This window comes from Schistocerca nitens, chromosome 1 (genome assembly GCF_023898315.1).
Source record: "Schistocerca nitens isolate TAMUIC-IGC-003100 chromosome 1, iqSchNite1.1, whole genome shotgun sequence".
Taxonomy (NCBI): domain Eukaryota; kingdom Metazoa; phylum Arthropoda; class Insecta; order Orthoptera; family Acrididae; genus Schistocerca; species Schistocerca nitens.
This window is the reverse complement of record NC_064614.1, coordinates 858,635,568-858,656,020: the sequence shown is the minus strand read 5'-3', so window position 1 is coordinate 858,656,020 and position 20,453 is coordinate 858,635,568.

Here is a 20,453-nt window from a genome sequence, read left to right as displayed (position 1 = left end):
CACCATAGGATGCACCCAAAATCGTCTCTTTTACGGTAGCGTTAATGACTGCAGCGGGGATCGCGGTTTCCAGTCTCATAAGGGTAGGCCTATTTACGAGCGCTGTTCGTTTTTTGGGGTCCAATCGGTCGCGAAATCGAAACCACAGTGAAGATCAAAAATGTTACTATATGAAACAAACTCAATAATGTGTGACATAAAAGTATTTTAACTCAGGTCACTGCATGAAAAAAAAGAGGACACAGAAACAAAGGAAACCACCGCCATTTCAAAAATTGGTAATATCAACAGTTAGCTACACCTTCCAGCTATTGCTACATAGTCGCTGCTCCAACTTGGACATACGTCGTAACGTTGTACCAACTTTCCAGTACCCTCTTAATACAAGGGAACCGCCTGTGCTTTCCGACAATTTCCTACGCTGGTCTGCAGGTCGTTGTCTGTACCAAAATGTAGTTTTCATAGCCAATGGTTCATGTGACCAGAGACGGAACTTAAGGGAGCCAAGTCCAGGCTATATCGTGGTAATCAAACAATGCTCACTGTACGTTCAGAACCGAAAGGAGCGACGTAATGCGATCGACGGGCATACTAGACACTGTCCAGTATAGCTGTGCAAAGTTTCGTTGGAGTATCACTGTGATTTCCATTTTGTGACAGGTCGGACCTCAATAAACGAACACAATGAGATTGCTGAACACATCATTTGTATGGATCAGTTGCCAGATTTCAATTTGGTATGGCTTTAGTACGTAAGAAATCACTTTTAAAGCCTGGTTTACACAGGTGCGACCATAAGCAGACGAGAATATTCTCTCTAGCGTAAACGGTACCTAGCCGAACGAGATCGTACACCGTTTTGTCGTGTTCGATTTGCATTCACGGATGCCCGCTCGTGTTCCATTGGTTCTCTTTCGGCGAGTCGTCAAAGAAAGCTCGCGTCTGCTGCGCTTCAGCGCTAGCAGCACGAAGAATATTCGTTTTGCTGTTTTGCGAGTGAACCTTCGTTATTGCATGAGTTGCATGATCGGTGAAACGGTACGAAAAGAATATAACGTCTCTTATAGCAGAATACGGAAGTCATGGGTGCCTGTGAGATCCAAGAAATCCATAGCGCAAATGCCGAACAAAAAGAAATATGGTCGGTAGAAAATTGCCGAAGCTCTCAAACTTCAAAGGCTCAAGTGGGGACGTGAGAAAAACGATAAATCAAATAGATGCTTTAACCATGGAGGAACAGTGAATAAGCGCAAGTTTTGTGTTTATTTTTATTATAAATAACAGCACAATTAAATCCCTTGAAAGTAAAGAAGTACGAATATGTAATTATGTATCTATTATTTTAATTGAATCAATATGCTGATTAAAATTAAAAATATACGAAGAACTGATCATTCTCTTTTGACTTGTTTATTGTGACTATAATCACATGGCTGATGTATCACTGTTAGTTTAGAAATTTTTTATGTATTGGTAATAACCTAACAAATAAAAACCTTTCCCCACGACTATGCTGCCTGCCTTGTAACAGAGTTTATAGCAGATTTTCAGAAGTAATTTATGTGACTTGTTGTATGTATATCCACATTTCAAAATTGTACTTTACTGAAATTATCTACCTCATATGCACTTTAATAAAATCCTAAAAGTGCTTAGCAAATGTCACTCGAGCCACAAGAAAGTAACTGAGATACAACAGCTATTCAAATGTGAAACAACTTTCACGTAAATGTCTCCAGTTGTTAATAACTAGAGTGTAAACGTTACCCTTTCTTTAAGTTCTGTTGCTCTTCAGTTATTCGTGTCCTGTTTTTAAATTTCCTCCTCAGTAGTAGTGCGGAACAAGCCAAAAATCGTCAACCAGGATATATGAAAAGTTTTGAAATAATGCTAAGGTTGACTGGAGCTGCAATTCAGTGTTATTTTACTGTGCATTATCCCCCCCCCCCCCTCCACCAAGCGCGTCACATTGGTGTACAAATTCAGACATCTATGCTCTACATTCTTCTTTTCGTACGACATTTTCCTTGCTTCGGCAAAATAAACGCGCTTCCCTGCAAACTGCTCCTTCCTGAACACGACAGTTTTGCTTCTTGGCTAATGAAGTCTACGTGTTGATTAATTATTAGCGCCAAAAATCAACACAGCGTTCAGAAACCTATGGTTCAGGGAAGTCCTGTAGATGCATTGTTCGTCGTTTTTCTTCAAGCATTTGACTCAGTACCATACCGCATCTACCCTTATTATGAAAAATGCAATCGAATGCGTTATGAAGCGAAATTCGTGACTGCACTGAGGATTTTTTTTTTTTTTTTTTTTTTTTTTTTTCGTATGGACCCACGCAACAAGTTGTCTTGGACACAGAGTCATCGACAGATGTAGAATTAACTTAAGAGATGTCCCGGGCAAGTTTGTTGGAACCTTTTTTATTCACAAGGCCGGTTCGAGAACATTTTTACATACAAGCAATATATCATTGGTCGCCCCCGCCCCCCCCCCCTCCATTTTTCTACTACACAAGCGGAAAATCATTCTTCCCGCGCTCCATACGTGAACGGATCAGGAAAAAACTCTAATAACTGGTACAATGGGACCTACCCTCTGCCATGCACTTCACAATGGTTTTCAGAATGTTGACGTAGAGTTGGCACGCCTTGCTCGTTACCTTGTGTTGTCTACTGTCCCCTGTAGTGTATACGCCTGTTCACAGGTACAAGCGATGGTAGTGAACAATGACAAAATGTCTGCAAATGCTCTCTCGATTCCATCCCTTATGCTGTAAAGGAGGCTTAAGGGGGAACAACAGGGTGACGGTCGAAAAAACTCGAATTTTTTTTATTACGTGATACGAATTTATATACATTGAAGAATTATTCCCCAAAATATTATGCGCGAACTCCAATAAGAACGATTATGTGAGCGTTTGAAGCCGAGCATGCACGGCACGCCTCGGCGTTAGAGAACAGGTTCAGCGTTCACGCTCCCTTCGTTGCGTCCATGAGATGGTTAGGACTGATTCTAATGATGCAAATGTTTACCAATGTCTCGAACACATAATAGACTTTCATTTTTTTAATGTAGCGTCCCCCTGTTCCATGGTTGAGTTAGCGTCAGTCGGCGTCATTCAGAGACGAGTGTTTTTATTGGTATTTTTTACATTCAATGCACGTGGTAAATGCCCTTCAAATCAAAATCGGCGATGAAATGCGCCAATTCTCTGAAGATTGAGATGCCAGCGGCGATGTACTCAACGATGAGAAGGGCTGTGAGGACGAAAATGAGGGTTTATCAGGTTAGAGTAGCAGAAAGCGGCCATCCACTAGTTGGGGCGATAGTTACTATGGATCGGGCACCGATTATATCACGTAAGTTTCCAGCTTTGTCCCTTTTTTATATAATAAATGTTTGTCAAACTTTAAACACGTTTTCCATCGCCCACGATACAATTTTCATCCGATTTAAATGATTATTGAGTCTCCCTTGAAGCAAACTGAATTCTCGTCAGTGCATCGCAGCCGATGTTTTTTATGTTGATACGTACCAATTTTTCGGGCAAAAAAGAGGTTTCTAAAAATGGTCATTTTTTTCAAGTACCTGTAATTTGTTTTTCTTTTTTTTCTTCCTTTTTTTTCTTTTCAAATGCTTACTGTGAACTAAAGTTACATCTGTAAGACTCAGGATGATAAGTTAATTTCATGTTTCAGATAACCACAACCGTCGATCTACGTCCTTTCAGAGATGCCTCCGGAAAATCCCAATTACACAGGGAAGTTATTAATATTTTTCAATGAAAAGTACCAATAGAAGCTTCAATGTATGCGTTATTCATTGCAGTAAACACCATTTGTCTACTACATTCCAACACGGAGAAAAAAAATCTTGAATTTGAGCAATGTTTTCGTGCGTCACCCTGTCGTTCTCCTTTTTAACACAAATAATAGCATGTGATGGCGTAATTCAGTAGTGATGAGAAGATCAAACTGAATGTGTGGATGTATATTTCTATGTGTGTCTGGAGCATAATTAACCAGACTGCTTACTTACTAACTGAACAAAAGTACTATGAGTATAAGATTGTCATAGTGTGTCGTGGTGTGGGGGGGGGGGGGGGGCAATATGAAAGTGTTTACATGTAGCGAAAACTAACGATATTATCAAATCCTCAATCTTCATGGTCTCTAGGCCGATTGATAACATGCCTTAGTTTAGTCGAATAGAACATTAAGAAAATATTTATAAACGAACAGAACTCTTTAAAAAGTTCTATTAAGAAATGAAATCGAAAACATTTTCCCCCGTTATGTCCTGAAACATCATTATCTTCCTATTACACGTACAAGCACAGATGACTGTGAGTGGTAACAATTTCCATCCAAATTCCTCTGATATTACCTTCAACTTGAGTAGGAATACCTCAGGTATTATCTTCAATTCGTCGAGTAAGAGTGATTACATAAAATTAGTTGCGGTTTACCGCACATAACTGACAGTGCACTTAAAAATTTTGACTGCGTAACCGCAATGCTCAGTGCAAACACTGCATCTCGAACGTATACATTCTTCTTTTAACTACGCAAATGAGCGCAAATAGGCGAATGAATTGCTTTAAAAAATTGCTGTTGTACGTGTCAAAGTTTCGAGTTCTTGGATGTTTGTTCGATTTCTTTTACTTTTCGAGAAAGGAGTTCTCGATTCCCTTAAAATATCATTTCTGCCCATTTTTAATCTGGATATCAAATAACCTGAAATATGGAATTCTCTGACATGAAGGCACTGTTACCTAACTATACATGACCGAGCGAGGTGGCGCAGTGGTTAGCACACTGGACTCGCATTCGGGAGGACGACGGTTCAATCCCGTCTCCGGCCATCCTGATTTAGGTTTTCCGTGATTTCCCTAAATCGCTTCAGGCAAATGCCGGGATGGTTCCTTTGAAAGGGCACGGCCGATTTCCTTCCCCACCCTTCCCTCATCCGAGCTTGCGCTCCGTCTCTAATGACCTCGTTGTCGACGGGACGTTAAACACTAATCTCCTCCAACTATACATGACGCATTGGTTAGGACACTGGGCTTAATTTGGAGAGGAACAAGTTTCAAAACCCTGTCAGTCATACTGATACAGGCTACCCATGATTTACCCGATCCACTTAAGAGGAATGCTGGGATTATTCCTTTTTTGTTCAAGAAAGCTCTGTAATGACCTCAATTTCAACAATACGTTAAATCCTATCTGTTTCCATTGTAAAATATTTAGAATTCCATAATATCCTCTCCTTCAGAAACATTCTTATGAACTTGTATACAAACAGCGTTGCAAGGAAAAGCAATATCGGTCATAGCTCAACAAAATGGTTCAAATGACTCTGAGCACAATGGGACTTAACTTCTGAGGTCATCAGTCCCCAAGAACATAGAACGACTTAAACCTAACTAACCTAAGGACATCACACACATCCATGCCCGAGGCAGGATTCGAACCTGCGATCGTAGCGGTCGCGCTGTTCCAGACTGGAGTGCCAAGAACCGCTCGGCCACCTTGGCCGGCCATAGCTCAACACATGCATAAAGAGTCCAGTGTTACGATAACAAATCCATACCTATTGTAAAATGTGTTTGTGTGTGTGTGTGTCTCCCACGTCTCCTCCAAAACCACCTTACCGATTTTAACCAAATTTGGTATACATATCCCCTACTGTAGGGTAATAATCACCGTGGGGTAAAAACTGCCTACCTATCGTAGTTCAGGAGATATGACGTCATGAACAGTGACATGCGTGAAAAATTTCAGCATCATGCATGACGTTTAAATGTATTACTTCTGTGCAACTACCTGTATTCGCAATAAACTTCGCAGGCAGAATCCACATTTGCTGCTAAATGCACCTACAAAAGTATATCATGGTATGACACATAGTTCAGAAGATGTGACGTCATAAACAATGCGATGCGTGAAATGCTGCAGCGTTGTGCATGACATTTAAATTTGTTACTTCGTTTCTACTAACTCTATTCGAAACACATTTTGTAAACAGTATCCACATATGCCCCTGAAAGTACCTACAAAATTGTATCATTGTACGACACACAGATCAGGAGATATGACGTCGCAATAACTGACATGTGTGAAAAACTGCCGCATCGTGCATGACGTTCAAATTTATTACTTGTTTGCTACTAACACTATTTGCAACATATTTCGCTGACAAAAATTCGCTGAATGTATCAAACAAATACATCATTGCTATGGAGTCACCTTACGGAAATCCCGGCACCTGGCAGCGCTCTTGGCTGCTTTCATCTGTGAAACGCAAACGGCTGTAGGCGAAAACTATAGCCGTCTATAGAGTTATGAAAAAGCATTGCCAGTGAGACGCTTACAAGTACGCGTTGTAGACACGCGAAGCGGCTGTTCCCAGCGTACAGAAGCTGTCGGGAATCATGTTTCTTACTTTGGATACCGGACTTGTACATTTGTGCGACTGTTTCATCATTTCAAAGGCGTTATCACGAATACATGGAAATGAAATTTTTTCTCGATATTCCAACACAAACACAATTCAGTTTTTGTTTGCGTTTCTAGTAGAAAATTACAAAATCAAGACCAGGGCAATGCCGAGCTTGTCAGCGACTTTATTATAAACCGAGATAGTTTTAATCAGGTAATAATTGTAATATCCAGTCGAATCTTGCCAAGATATTAGTCCGATGCAGTAACTAGCAGTTGATGTACGGAAATATGAAGTTGTGAGCTTCACAAAACGTAAAAATGTAGTAGTATTCAACTACACGATTAACGCAGCTTGAGTCTGTTATCTTTCGATTAACACAATATGAGACAGTTAACTCTTACAAATAGCTGGAAATAGCAATATGTGTAGACAGGAACTGGAACGGTTCCGTAGACCCAACAGTGGGAAACCGAATTCACTCTCAGTACGTCAGAAAACTGCTGTAAGCCGACAAAAGCGATTGCTTACAAAATACTTGCGCGGCCTATGCTCAAATGTATGAGAACAGTCCGCAGCTCGTGGTCGTGCGGTAGCGTTCTCGCTTCCCGCGCCCGCGTTCCCGCGTTCCATTGCCGGTGGGGTCAGGGATTTTCTCTGCCTCGTGATGACTGGGTGTTGTGTGATGTCCTTAGGTTAGTTAGGTTTAAGTAGTTCTAAGTTCTAGGGGACTGATGACCATAGATGTTAAGTCCCATAGTGCTCAGAGCCATTTGAACCATTTTTTTGTATGAGAACAATGTCAGATCGACCTATTACGACTTGTAGCGTGTAAGTTAGAAAGGACAGCGTGTATATGGTTACATGTTTATTTCGCAGGCTTAGGAGGTTTTTTTTGGTTTTTTTTTTTTTGTTTGTTTGTTATCTCCAAGCTTGATCAATTAGGCCCTCAGTTAAAAGAGGGTACTGTCGGCTGTGAATGTCTGACTGAAGATGAAAAAACGTAATTACATTCTCAAGGAGTGCCGACTCGAGAACGTTTTTCCACAGAAGCGACTTATCATTTGGCGCCCGCTCCCCCCCCCCCCCCCTTCCCCCGCGTCTGTGCCCCTTTTCCTGCGTACATTATCACTCGTGTCAATTTTCGTTACTAATTGTCGAATGCATGGTATACAAATCGTGCATTTGGCATCAGGGGCACCGCAAGTGGCCACTGCTGGCTCTGGTACGTCCTGTATAGAAATCTTACAGTTGTGCCCTTCTGCTACCCCTCTCCAGCATGGCGCCCCAGGCGGCGGCTTTTGTGGATTGGGCCTACGACAGGCCGTGTTCTCAAAAGTTTTTGACAGCAATATCGGCCATAGGCACCTTAATCAGCCGAGATCAAGTTAATTATTATTGGTCTGTGAAGTATCGTGTACACATCTGTGACACATGAGGCCACATTAGGACTTAAAAAACTAAAAACCCCGCCTCGATTGCGAAAAAAGCATCTACAGTTAAGTGTTAACCCAGGTTTCGGCGTAGATAACTACACCTTCTTCAGAACAACAATAAAACCCACAAGTGCCTAAGAAGACCTTTGTCAATGATTAAAAGAACACCATAGCTATACATTTATAAACGAAAAAGGAAAGGAAAACACAAACAGTATATATGTGCAAAGTCAAAACCACTACTTAACTTAATGGTGTACGCTCCACCTCACACCAGCCAATGTTCGATGGGCCATGACCCGCCATAAACTGCAGCTACAAACAGGCAGTTTATGGCGGGTCATGGCCCATCGAACATTGGCTGGTGTGAGGTGGAGCGTACACCATTAAGTTAAGTAGTGGTTTTGACTTTGCACATATATACTGTTTGTGTTTTCCTTTCCTTTTTCGTTCATAAATGTATAGCTATGGTGTTCTTTTAACCATTGACAAAGGTCTTCTTAGGCACTTGTGGGTTTTATTGTTGTTCTGAAGAAGGTGTAGTTATCTACGCCGAAACCTGGGTTAACACTTAACTGTAGATGCTTTTTTCGCAATCGAGGCGGGGTTTTTAGTTTTTTAATATATTAACCAACGATTGCTGACGCGCTGCGATATTGAAGGTTCTCACATTAGGACTGTTGATCAAGAGTATGCGCTCACGGTTGCTCCGTGTAAGTATTTTATTGAGCCATGTCACCTAGCATGAGTGGCTCTTTCGTGCTTTACTTAAAATGTAAGTTATCCTGCATTCGTTGTCTTGAATATTATTTGCATTTTCCCCACAACAGAGAGATTGCCGAAGTTGTATCCTATTTGCCTACTCATTTGTGTACAATTAACACGAATTTAATCATTTACTCTTATCCGAATTTTACTCGTCAGTTTCATAGTATGCAGATAACTGAAAATTAGATGAATAAACCGCATAACTAAGGAGGAGGTACTGAATAAATGTGAGGAGACAAGAAATTTGTAGCACAACCTGGCTAGAAGGAGAGATCGACTGATAGGGCACATTCTGAGACATTAAGGGATCACCAATTTATTGCTGGAGGGAAATGTGGAGGGTAAAAATCATAGAGAGACACCAAGAGATGAATACAGAAAGTAGATTCACAAGGAGGTGGGTTGCAGTAGGTACTCGGAGGTAAAGAGACTTGCACGGGATAGAGTAGCATGGAGAGCTGCATCAAATTAGTCTCCGGACTGAAGACCACAACAACATAGATAACTAAGGCAACATAAATGAAGTGCTTACGTGAAAGCTGAGGTAGACGTTAAGTTAGCTGTCTGGTAAACTTTGACTACGTTATTGGTGCAAAATGGTTCAAATGGCTCTGAGCACTATGGGACTTAACATCTGAGGTCGTCAGTCCCATAGACTTAGAACTACTTAAACCTAACTAACCTAAGGACATCATACACATCCATGCTCGAGGCAGGATTCAAACCTGCGACCGTAGCAGCAGCGCGGTTCCGGATTGAAGCGCCTAGAATCGCTCAGTCACAGCGGCCGGTGACTACGTTATTAACTAGTCACAACGGAGACAGTAATTTCATACAGATACCTGTAATTAACAGTGTGTTCATGTGTAAAAGTGGAGCATTCACGTAGACTCAGTTGCGTGTAAAACCTGCTGGAAAGATGTTGAGTAGCTTTGGTTTCGCTATGTAAGACATGCGCGCGAGAGAGTGAACAAAAACACTGAAATAACTTAAGTGTTAGGTACTTGAAGATATATATTGAAATATCCCACATATATTTGCTTTGAAAATTCCAACAAATCGTTTTCACAGCGGGAACTGTGAACAATCTTCAGCCTTCTAGTATTGTTGCCTCAGAAATAGTACAAAAAACGTTAGATCAATTATGGCACTCACGAAGGTACATTGACAGTCATTATTCACAATCTGCATGCTTGGATGGAATGGGAACAAATTGTAATACAGATACGTTACAATGTCACAATTAAATATAACCTCTGGTATGCACTTTTCAGTGATTAGCGGAGCACAAATGTAGATGGAGACTTGTTTCGTTTCTTCGATTAACTACCGGATGCCAATTTAGGTAAAAAGATATGGCCTATTAACAGTTTTGCTGTCATGTAAAGGAGATTTCCATCATTGCTTTGCCCTACCAAAATATAACGCCTTACACTAAATAGGAAAGTAATAAAATTTCTGCTTCAAATGCTGGACGTTGTGTTATTACTATTCTCTTATGCCAACCGGCAAAAAAAAATTTAAAAAAAAAGAAACGTACACACGTTGAAAGTATTTTAAAGCTACTCGTAAATAAACCTGTTACACCTCAAGAGCTTGCTGAGCGTCTTATAAATGCTTCTTTGTCCTAATGGATAGCATTACATAAAAAATTGTACTCAAACAAATAATAAAAAAGAATTAAAATTGAATGGGGAAAAAAAATTCTTCGGAAAATTTGTACAGGAACAAATAGAAAAGGCAGTTACATACTAAGAATCAACATAGAGCTCTGTAAATGTGTCTTGAAAATCTAAGACTCAATCCAGGAGAGGTGTGCTGTGTTATCTCCTCATTTCGATAGTTTAGTTTGCGATGCAAGGGAGCGCAGAAGGCCTGCGAGCATTATACGATGCTGATCACATCCTTAACAACGCTTTAAGTCGCTAAATAGCAAGAATCCATCAATTATAAAAATTTGATTGGCGCGCTTAGAGTACGGCCCGTCACCAGAAAGTCACCAATGAACTTGGTACACGGTATCGTGGCATGTGGTAATAAACCTATAAACTTCGGATGTCGAGCAGTGTTAAGGGTGTGCTCAGTTGAACGCCTCAAAAGAATGAGAGAACACAGGTTAATGAAACAAATTCCCTGGTATTTCGATACTGAAAGCAAGACAAGTAAATAAATCAACGGAACTAAAAACCAGAAGAAACGCAGAACTAAAATTAAACACTTCCAGAGTTTTTAAGGAATGGAAAAAATCTTCGTCTTGGAATAAGAAAAACAACAGAAAAGTGACGAGATGACGAGAAGAAAGGTAACAGAATAGTAACTGAAAGAACAAATTATGAGTGTTTGAGTTGGTTCACTATTGGCCAGATGCGAATGAAGGGAGAAAAAAAAAGCGGTGAAGGTTAGAAAATGCAGTACGATGTGCAGAGATGTACATGAGCGACGGAAAACCACGACAAAATTACCCGTCAAGAAGACTGCATACCTTTTGGTTCAGCAGGACACGGCGCCAGCAGCGAAGCTCCCAAGACACGTACGAGAGGCACCGAAACCCCTGTGCTTTTAAAGCGACACCCCCGCGCACCGCCCCTTAACGGGTCCAGCCAATGGGCTGCCGGATGCGACCACTGCCTACCCTCTTCTCGCTTCCCGTGCCCTTCCTCTTACATTTTTAAAGTGGTGATTCCAAGCAAACTGCGGGAAACTATTTATGATGACAGTGTCTGTTTCTACACTCAGACCTATTGTCAATTGTCCTACTCTCGCAGTTTAAGAACTTGTGGGATGTTCTGTGCAAGAAGATAAAGTACAGAAATGTGAACGCATTGAAAGCTGTCTCGGGGCAGACAGGTATCCAACGGAAACTATTGACGAAATATTGTCGACTTTTCCCGCGAAATATTCTAACTCGAAAAGTCCGATCTTACAAGGCTCTCACACATTTGAGCGTTGTCACAGTTCGTACCCCACAGGTCTCCTAAACCTCCTCTGTCTCCAAGTGCTCTTATTAGTAAAGAAAGCAAATTTTCTGAATAATTCTTTCGACCGTTGTGGATGTTTTGTGAATAAGGCCATTTATGTCGCTTTATTGTGCTTCCTCCTCTTATAACATCGCTTCGGCTGCTGCCATCATAAGATAAAATTTAATAAGTAAAGTATCTTACAAATGAAGGGATATATCAAACGATCTAAGGCGCTGTTTTCAAAATATCTGCAAGTAGTCTACAAAAGAAATCGGAGTCTGACACTTGCTTTCACTATCACTACTATCGTCGAACTTCAGGTCTTCACCCACTTCACTCCCAGGAATGTGTTAACTCATGACTAAGACCAGTATATTTCGTTTTTTAATGGATTTTAGTCCTTTTTAGGTATGCACAAACTATTTTATCCTATTATTTATTCGAGTTTCTGTCATAGCTACACGCAATATCTTGGTGATGACTATTTTAGAACGTTAACGTTCATCCTCATACCGTAGCCTCCATTTCGAGTGTTTGTTAGAGCCTAATACCATTGCCTGCATTTCCTGACTTTTGGTACTGTTCGGCGTAATACATAGCTGCACCCAGGTGCACCAACGTATAAGTTTGGGCTCAGGTGGTAAGGGAATGTTTGGAGCTGTTTCATAAATGGACTGAACGCGGGCTGCAGCTCCGAGTAATACTTGCTTGTTAAAAAAAAAGTGTGAAATCTTATGGGACTTAACTGCTAAGGTCATCAGTCCCTAAGCTTACACACAACCTAAATTACTCTAAGGACAAACACACACACCCATGCCCGAGGGAAGACTCGAACCTCCGCCGAGACCAGCCGCACAGTCCATGACTGCAGCGCCTGAGACCGCGCGGCAATACTTTCTTAAAAGAGGAAATGATACTGTTAACCTCACTAAAATTATTCTTGACATCCTCTGTAAGACGTTGTAGGCCATGGGCAAGACATGTACAATGGATCGTATTGGGACAGAATTCTTTCAGTAATGATCCCGCTTTTAACATACAGGCAGTATAGTCTGTCTCCAACAGGAAAAATTTCCATACCTGCCATTTCGTGGCCATAGTATATGTAGGGCAACCCTGACAGGGGAAAGAAAACCTGTATATAAAATTAATAATAAAAAACTTATCAACTTACTTGTTTTGGACATGCTTGGTAAAAAATCAGTTGTGAAATTGGAATCTTCCCCAATCCACTGCCGGAAAAGACCAATTTTTGATTATACCTGTCTAGGCTTGATGAAATTACAGCTATAGCGCACTACTCAGTGCGAGTGAATACACTACACAACTCTACTTAGTAACTACAAAAATAAATAGACTCAGTGTTATCCATTTGTTCGTTTAGTATACCTGTCTCTAGTGTCCGACATCATTTAGGTAAAGGCTTTCTGGGTTTATCCCAACGCTCAGAGACTTGTAAACATATTCTCAAAGGGACAATGCATCATACAGTGTTGATTTCAGTGCAGGCTAATTTCTTATACGGGTGGGTATAATTAAAGTGCAGCTACTCAAGATGTCGAGTGTGGGCTGTAATTATCGTATGGCAGCGATAGTAGGTAGATGTTATAATGTGTTACTGCAAGCCGATTTACTCTGGAAAAAATTAGTTCCGATTTTGGCAACCATGTGCAAATCTGGCGCTGAGAATACAAGAAAGACGTACATAAGCATTTCCCTATGCGATGGATTAGGAAAGAGACTTGGGTGGAAAACGTCAAATAAATGAGAAAGGCATATGTTCACTTTATTTTTAACGGCTACTTTCACAGTTTGTTCAGAATGAGCTCCAGAGACGTCGATGAAATGCTGTACGGCGTCAGATTTGCACTTGGTGGCCAAAACTGAAACTATTCTTTTTTTCAGTGTAAATCATTTCCACATTAACGCATTAGCCTATCTACCAACCCCTTCCCTTGCAGGCTATGATGGACATATGTATTGTGAAATAGTAGTCAAAACAGCAAGGATTTTTTTTAGTGCATGTCCACCATCAGACATAATTCTTACGACACACTTACACACTTCTGCATTCCGAAAATTCTGCCCTTGTATTGTTAGTTTCTTCATTGTTATAAGAAAAAAGAGGATTATGATTTAACCTCCTGTCGACGATGAGGTCGTAAGAGAGTGAGAAAAAGCTCGGAGCAACGGAAAGGTGTCCACCATGTCCCCTTCGTAGGAACCATCCTGTAATTTTCCATTAGCGCTTCAGGGAAACCACTGCTTACCTGGGGGGGGGGGGGAGTAGTAAATTCTAGAGTTACCCCTAAAAGTTGGTTCTAGAAACTTTCTAAGTAAGTTTTCGCGGGATAATTTGTGTCCATAGTCAAGCATCTGCCAGTTCAGTTCTTTCTGCATCTTCGTTATACTTCCCTATGAATCCAGCAATCCTGTGACCTTCTTTGTATCCATTCGATATCTCTTGTTAGACAGTACGCGTCCCACACGCTTGACCCATATTTAAGCCAACTGTAGTAAAAATCTTCCCTACCGCAAACGTGAAATACGCGTGTCTTAAATTCTAGTATGTGAGATGTAGAATTAAGGCTCAGAAACTTAACAGTCTCTATTTCTTGTGAAGTAATGCATGAAGTAACGAACTATAGTGCATTTCCGCTACGCAGATTGATATGTCTCAGCTCCAAGACCGAACGCTTTCCTCTACATCTTGTCTCAGTGTAGTGTGAGTGCCAATCTAAACTAGTTGTAATTGCACATTATATGATTGTGGACATTCTGTGAGGTCGGGGTGCTATTCAATCTTTGAATGCTCATAAGCTGAAACCTGAAAATTTTTGCCATCAGCCACTCGAAGTATGAGGTGATACAGGAATCACTGTGATAAAGTGGTATGAGATGTTCAATTATAGAACATATGCCCATGAAGTAAGTCGACTCGGACGCCCATCACACCATTAGTGTTTCGCTAGATACAGGAATCACTGTGATAAAGTGGTATGAGATGTTCAATTATAGAACATATGCCCATGAAGTAAGTCGACTCGGACGCCCATCACACCATTAGTGTTTCGCTAGGTTCCTGGCTAAACGTATGTCTGTGTGTTTTGTGTATGTATTGTTACCAAATTATCCGCTAGTTTGCTTTTCATTTTATCCACAAAAAAATGGTCTTTTGACCTGTGCCTTTCTAGATGTCATAGGATATCACACAGAAATGTATAAGTAAAAATCGCGCTTCAATATGTTTCGTAACGAACTTTTTAGAACCATAAAACAAATCAAAATTGTAAATATGTTTCATTAAGGACCACTGAGGATGTTTTACGTCAAAGCGAAATTCGTGTGATACAATAAATACGCATTTTTTAAATAATTGCAAAGACCGATTTCAGATAGCTTTAATTACAGTACTGTGGACACACAAATGAAGATTTCTTTTAGTTTTCCCGAGGCCTCTCATCATCTTCACTTTTCTGCTACAACTCCACCATATTTCTTTGCTCCCGAGAAATTTTTCGATGATCGAAAAAGCGCTAAAACTGTTTTATGGACCTCCCGGTGAAACAGTCCCTTTGTTGCAGCTGAAGTTCGTGGACGTTGCGTCTGATGGTCTTGCTGAAACTATGAAGTATTTTGAAACAACATCTGTTCACAGACTTCAAGTGACGGCACTGACTGTGGAATCGCATCAGGGCGTCAACTGCCTGGCGAAATGGGCAGCCAGCAACAACGAATCCGCCTTCACAACCTACTTCAAGTAGTTGTTTGATATGTATAGGGGGCACCTCATGCGTGAGCAGATCTGCAACTCCGAGTCTGATTTTTATCCCCAATTATTACTGTATGGAAAACTGGATGACGGTGCAGAGTGTCGCCGAAACTGCTCGCATTTGTATAAAGAGATCTAAACACGCGGCTGAAGGTGTTACAATTAATTCTCATATGCTGACCATCAGTTGTCCCACTCTCCATCCGAAGTAGAAGACAAGTATACGAAGAAAAAGCTTTGATCCCAGGCTTTCGTTTGGCATATGGGAAAAGTGGAATTTTCGCATGATAGAGTTTTTTCGGTACACAAGATGGTTTGCATGGAGGTGGTCATTGTGTTCCAGATACCTTAATATGTTTGAGTTCACAATAATCTTCCGTGTTCTTGTCGAATAAGATCTTTTTTTTCTAAAGACGGCCAGTTAAACACTAATCCTTCTACCTTCAACAATGAAATGTACTTCGCAATTTACATTTCTGTCATCCGATACACGTTGCTTCGATTTTTTTTTGTATTGTGGAGTAATTTAGAAATGTATCAAAAGTGATATTGCACGCATTCAAAAATGGCTCTGAGCACTATGGGACTTAACTTATGAGATCATTAGTCCCCTACAACTTAGAATTACTTAAACCTAAGTAACCTAAGGACATCACACACATCCATGCCCGAGGCAGGATTCGAACCTGCGACCGTAACGGTCGCGCGGTTCGGGACTGAGGCGCCTGGAACCGCTCGGCCACTCCGGCCAGCCACGCATTCACTATCGCATTTATTATGCGATATTCCTGAAACCTAACGTCAAATATCTAATGAAATAGACACGAGTTTATACTTTCTTATCATTTTGCTGCTGTCTTCCTTAGATACACACACGATACCACGATAGAAAGCACTATTGAAAGGGCTACTTTCGGTAGAACACTTACTCGTATGACAATGTACAGGCTGTTGTAATAACATTTTCAACCTAATGATTACAGTTTGTTAAATGCACCAGCGCCTGTCAAAGACAGAACTGTTGTCGATAACGAGACAGATTGGCGTTCTCCTCCGTTCCCGGATATGAGATCTCGGCCTAGCTTCTCCATCCTCCAAGTTTTTGTCTACCTGCCTAACGGATCTGCTGGTGGAGGGCAAAAACTCTCGGCGCAGAATAGGAAGAGATAATGTTCGTGCAACAGGATGTGTGGACCCCTCCACGTAGCTGACCTCGTTTCCCAGGTATCCCTCGGGCCCGTCGCATCTCCTGTCGGGGTTGTTGCCCTATATCTGGTCTGCTCTAACAGCTAGTCTAAAAAAAACCGCAGAAAGACAGAAGAAGCCGCAGACTGTAATGAAAAGACGTCACATTAAGTATACTGTGTATTTCCGAGTCAGTTACAAACGATAATTTGAAAAAAAAATGCTTTCAATTCCTTTTCAAGGTCATTTGCTACTAACCCGGTGTAATTATAAGGAGCAGCGTCTATGGATTCGTTTTGGTGTGTGTATGGTCCTATTGTAGTACTATATTTTTGGAATGTGTAATGCGTTACGAAAGAGAATAAACAATTTAGGTCTTGGACATACTTCTGAATTGAATATCCGCACCTGCTTACTCATCGGTTCGTCTTCGCTATTTGACACAATCCTGAATAAAATCTTCGAACTGAATCATTCATCGCTTCGTGTCGTGGACTTCACGTATTTGGCGTTGAGCGTTTGTAGTTGTAATGTCGCCCACATTCAAAAAAATGGATATAGCAATCGTTAGACAGATAAGATTCCTGAGTCAGCAACGAAAATGCCTGCGTGATGCTACTTGAATCGTCCGTCAACAAGTATAGGCCAATGATGATCTGACCATACTCTCCTTACATAGTGTAATACACATTTTTCTCAAAATCTATTATTTAACTACGTAAATATCTATTAGCAGTAATTTTATTTTTCCGCTAAGCATTTCGGAGAATTACACCTAAGCCAACAGCTGGAATTATTTTAAAAAATCAACGTAATGTAGATGTCGTCTATCGTTAGTGCGATTTTCTGTGCATCTAGCGTACTGCCTTATACCTTTTTCTAATCGTGTGCGTATTACAGGCTTCACTTTTTTCGATCGTGTAATGGAAACATACAGATACTGGTGCATTTTATCTAATATTTATAACAGTCGCGGTTAAGCGAACTGTAACTAAAATGTTCTTGTTCAAAGTTAATTAATTCCTTCAGCCAATCTTCATCATTACAACAATACTTTTACGAGGAAAGTAGACCTAAAACAACCAGACGTGTCTAGTTGCAGCTCTCCTTTGAAAGTGTTTTACGAAAACCAACTTTATACGTGTGAGTACAAAAACTTTTGGACAGATGCGGCAGACTCTCGTGATATTAATTCGGAAAATAAGTGTGGCTGTTAAATTGAACGCTACGATTCAAGCTCCTTGCAAGCCATCGTTCTTGCAACCAGTCTCAGTTAGTTCTTACGAATCAAGTACACTCCTGGAAATGGAAAAAAGAACACATTGACACCGGTGTGTCAGACCCACCATACTTGCTCCGGACACTGTGAGAGGGCTGTACAAGCAATGATCACACGCACGGCACAGCGGACACACCAGGAACCGCGGTGTTGGCCGTTGAATGGCGCTAGCTGCGCAGCATTTGTGCACCGCCGCCGTCAGTGTCAGCCAGTTTGCCGTGGCATACGGAGCTCCATCGCAGTCTTTAACACTGGTAGCATGCCGCGACAGCGTGGACGTGAACCGTATGTGCAGTTGACGGACTTTGAGCGAGGGCGTATAGTGGGCATGCGGGAGGCCGGGTGGACGTACCGCCGAATTGCTCAACACGTGGGGCGTGAGGTCTCCACAGTACATCGATGTTGTCGCCAGTGGTCGGCGGAAGGTGCACGTGCCCGTCGACCTGGGACCGGACCGCAGCGACGCACGGATGCACGCCAAGACCGTAGGATCCTACTCAGTGCCGTAGGGGACCGCACCGCCACTTCCCAGCAAATTAGGGACACTGTTGCTCCTGGGGTATCGGCGAGGACCATTCGCAACCGTCTCCATGAAGCTGGGCTACGGTCCCGCACACCGTTAGGCCGTCTTCCGCTCACGCCCCAACATCGTGCAACCCGCCTCCAGTGGTGTCGCGACAGGCGTGAATGGAGGGACGAATGGAGACGTGTCGTCTTCAGCGATGAGAGTCGCTTCTGCCTTGGTGCCAATGATGGTCGTATGCGTGTTTGGCGCCGTGCAGGTGAGCGCCACAATCAGGACTGCATACGACCGAGGCACACAGGGCCAACACCCGGCATCATGGTGTGGGGAGCGATCTCCTACACTGGCCGTACACCACTGGTGATCGTCGAGGGGACACTGAATAGTGCACGGTACATCCAAACCGTCATCGAACCCATCGTTCTACCATTCCTAGACTGGCAAGGGAACTTGCTGTTCCAACAGGACAATGCACGTCCGCATGTATCCCGTGCCACCCAACGTGCTCTAGAATGTGTAAGTCAACTACCCTGGCCAGCAAGATCTCCGGATCTGTCCCCCATTGAGCATGTTTGGGACTGGATGAAGCGTCGTCTCACGCGGTCTGCACGTCCAGCACGAACGCTGGTCCAACTGAGGCGCCAGGTGGAAATGGCATGGCAAGCCGTTCCACAGGACTACATCCAGCATCTCTACGATCGTCTCCATGGGAGAATAGCAGCCTGCATTGCTGCGAAAGGTGGATATACACTGTACTAGTGCCGACATTGTGCATGCTCTGTTGCCTGTGTCTATGTGCCTGTGGTTCTGTCAGTGTGATCATGTGATGTATCTGACCCCAGGAATGTGTCAATAAAGTTTCCCCTTCCTGGGACAATGAATTCACGGTGTTCTTATTTCAATTTCCAGGAGTGTATTTGTGCAGCGTGCGGTTCTTACGCGTATTTTACTCTAATATGCCCAAGCAACTAACGTTAAGGGACTTTTTGAGAGTGTATACTTAAAGAGACAGTAATATTTTAACATGTGCATAATTTTAATTGACGTTTGTGTATTCGGCTGCGCTAAGTAAAGTCTGCCGCTTATGTCAGGGGTAGCGTGGTATGTAGCGTGGCTACTATAGGCATAATAGAAGTGAGAGGGCCGGCCGCGGTGGTCTCGCGGTTCTAGGCGCGCAGTCCGGAACCGTGCGACTGCTACGGTCGCAGGTTCGAATCCTGCCTCGGGCATGGATGTGTGTGATGTCCTTAGGTTAGTTAGGTTTAAGTAGTTCTAAGTTCTAGGGGACTGATGACCACAGCAGTTGAGTCCCATAGTGCTCAGAGCCATTAAAAAAAAAAATGTTCTAAGTTCTAGGGGCCTGATGACCTCAGATGTTAAGTCCCATAGTGCTCAGAGCCATTTGAACCATTTATAGATGTGAGAGAGAGGAACATTTTATTGTTTGTCTTCCAGTGCTGACACCTAATGGGCGTGCGCTGCCATAGTCCTATTAAAATTACTTGATAGTTGACGTACGTCACTTGCTGCTACTGTGTAGTGACGTGGGCTGCTGGCTACTGCTCTGTTATAGTTGACACACCAACATGGCGCGTCACTTCACAAATGCTGTTAATGTGCAACGCGGAGCAATACTGGAAGCGGTCGCCGCGAGGTATGACAGAAATGCGAGGTGCTCTGTCGGCAGCTGATATTAGGTGACCAAAGACTGAACTGCGGCAGACTTGTTTTGAAGCTCTGAATTTAAACTAATGTCCCAACCTAACCATAGCCAACCACTTCTTCATTGCTGGGAATAAGTGGAAGTCGCTCGGTGCCAGGTCGGGACTGTGCGGCGGATGAGGAAACAACTCCCACTTAAAAGATTCGAGAACTTCACGAGTGGCATTTGCCGTGTGGTCCCGGGCGTTGTCGTGGATCAGCAAGATCTTTGAGCCCAACTTTCCCCTGCGCTTGTTTTGTATTGCTCTTCTGGGGTTGTGCAGAGTTGGGCAATACCTTTGAGAGTTTATTGTAGTGCCTCTTTCCAGGAAATCCACAAAAATCACACCTTTTCTGTCCCAAAAGAAGAGGTAACCACGTG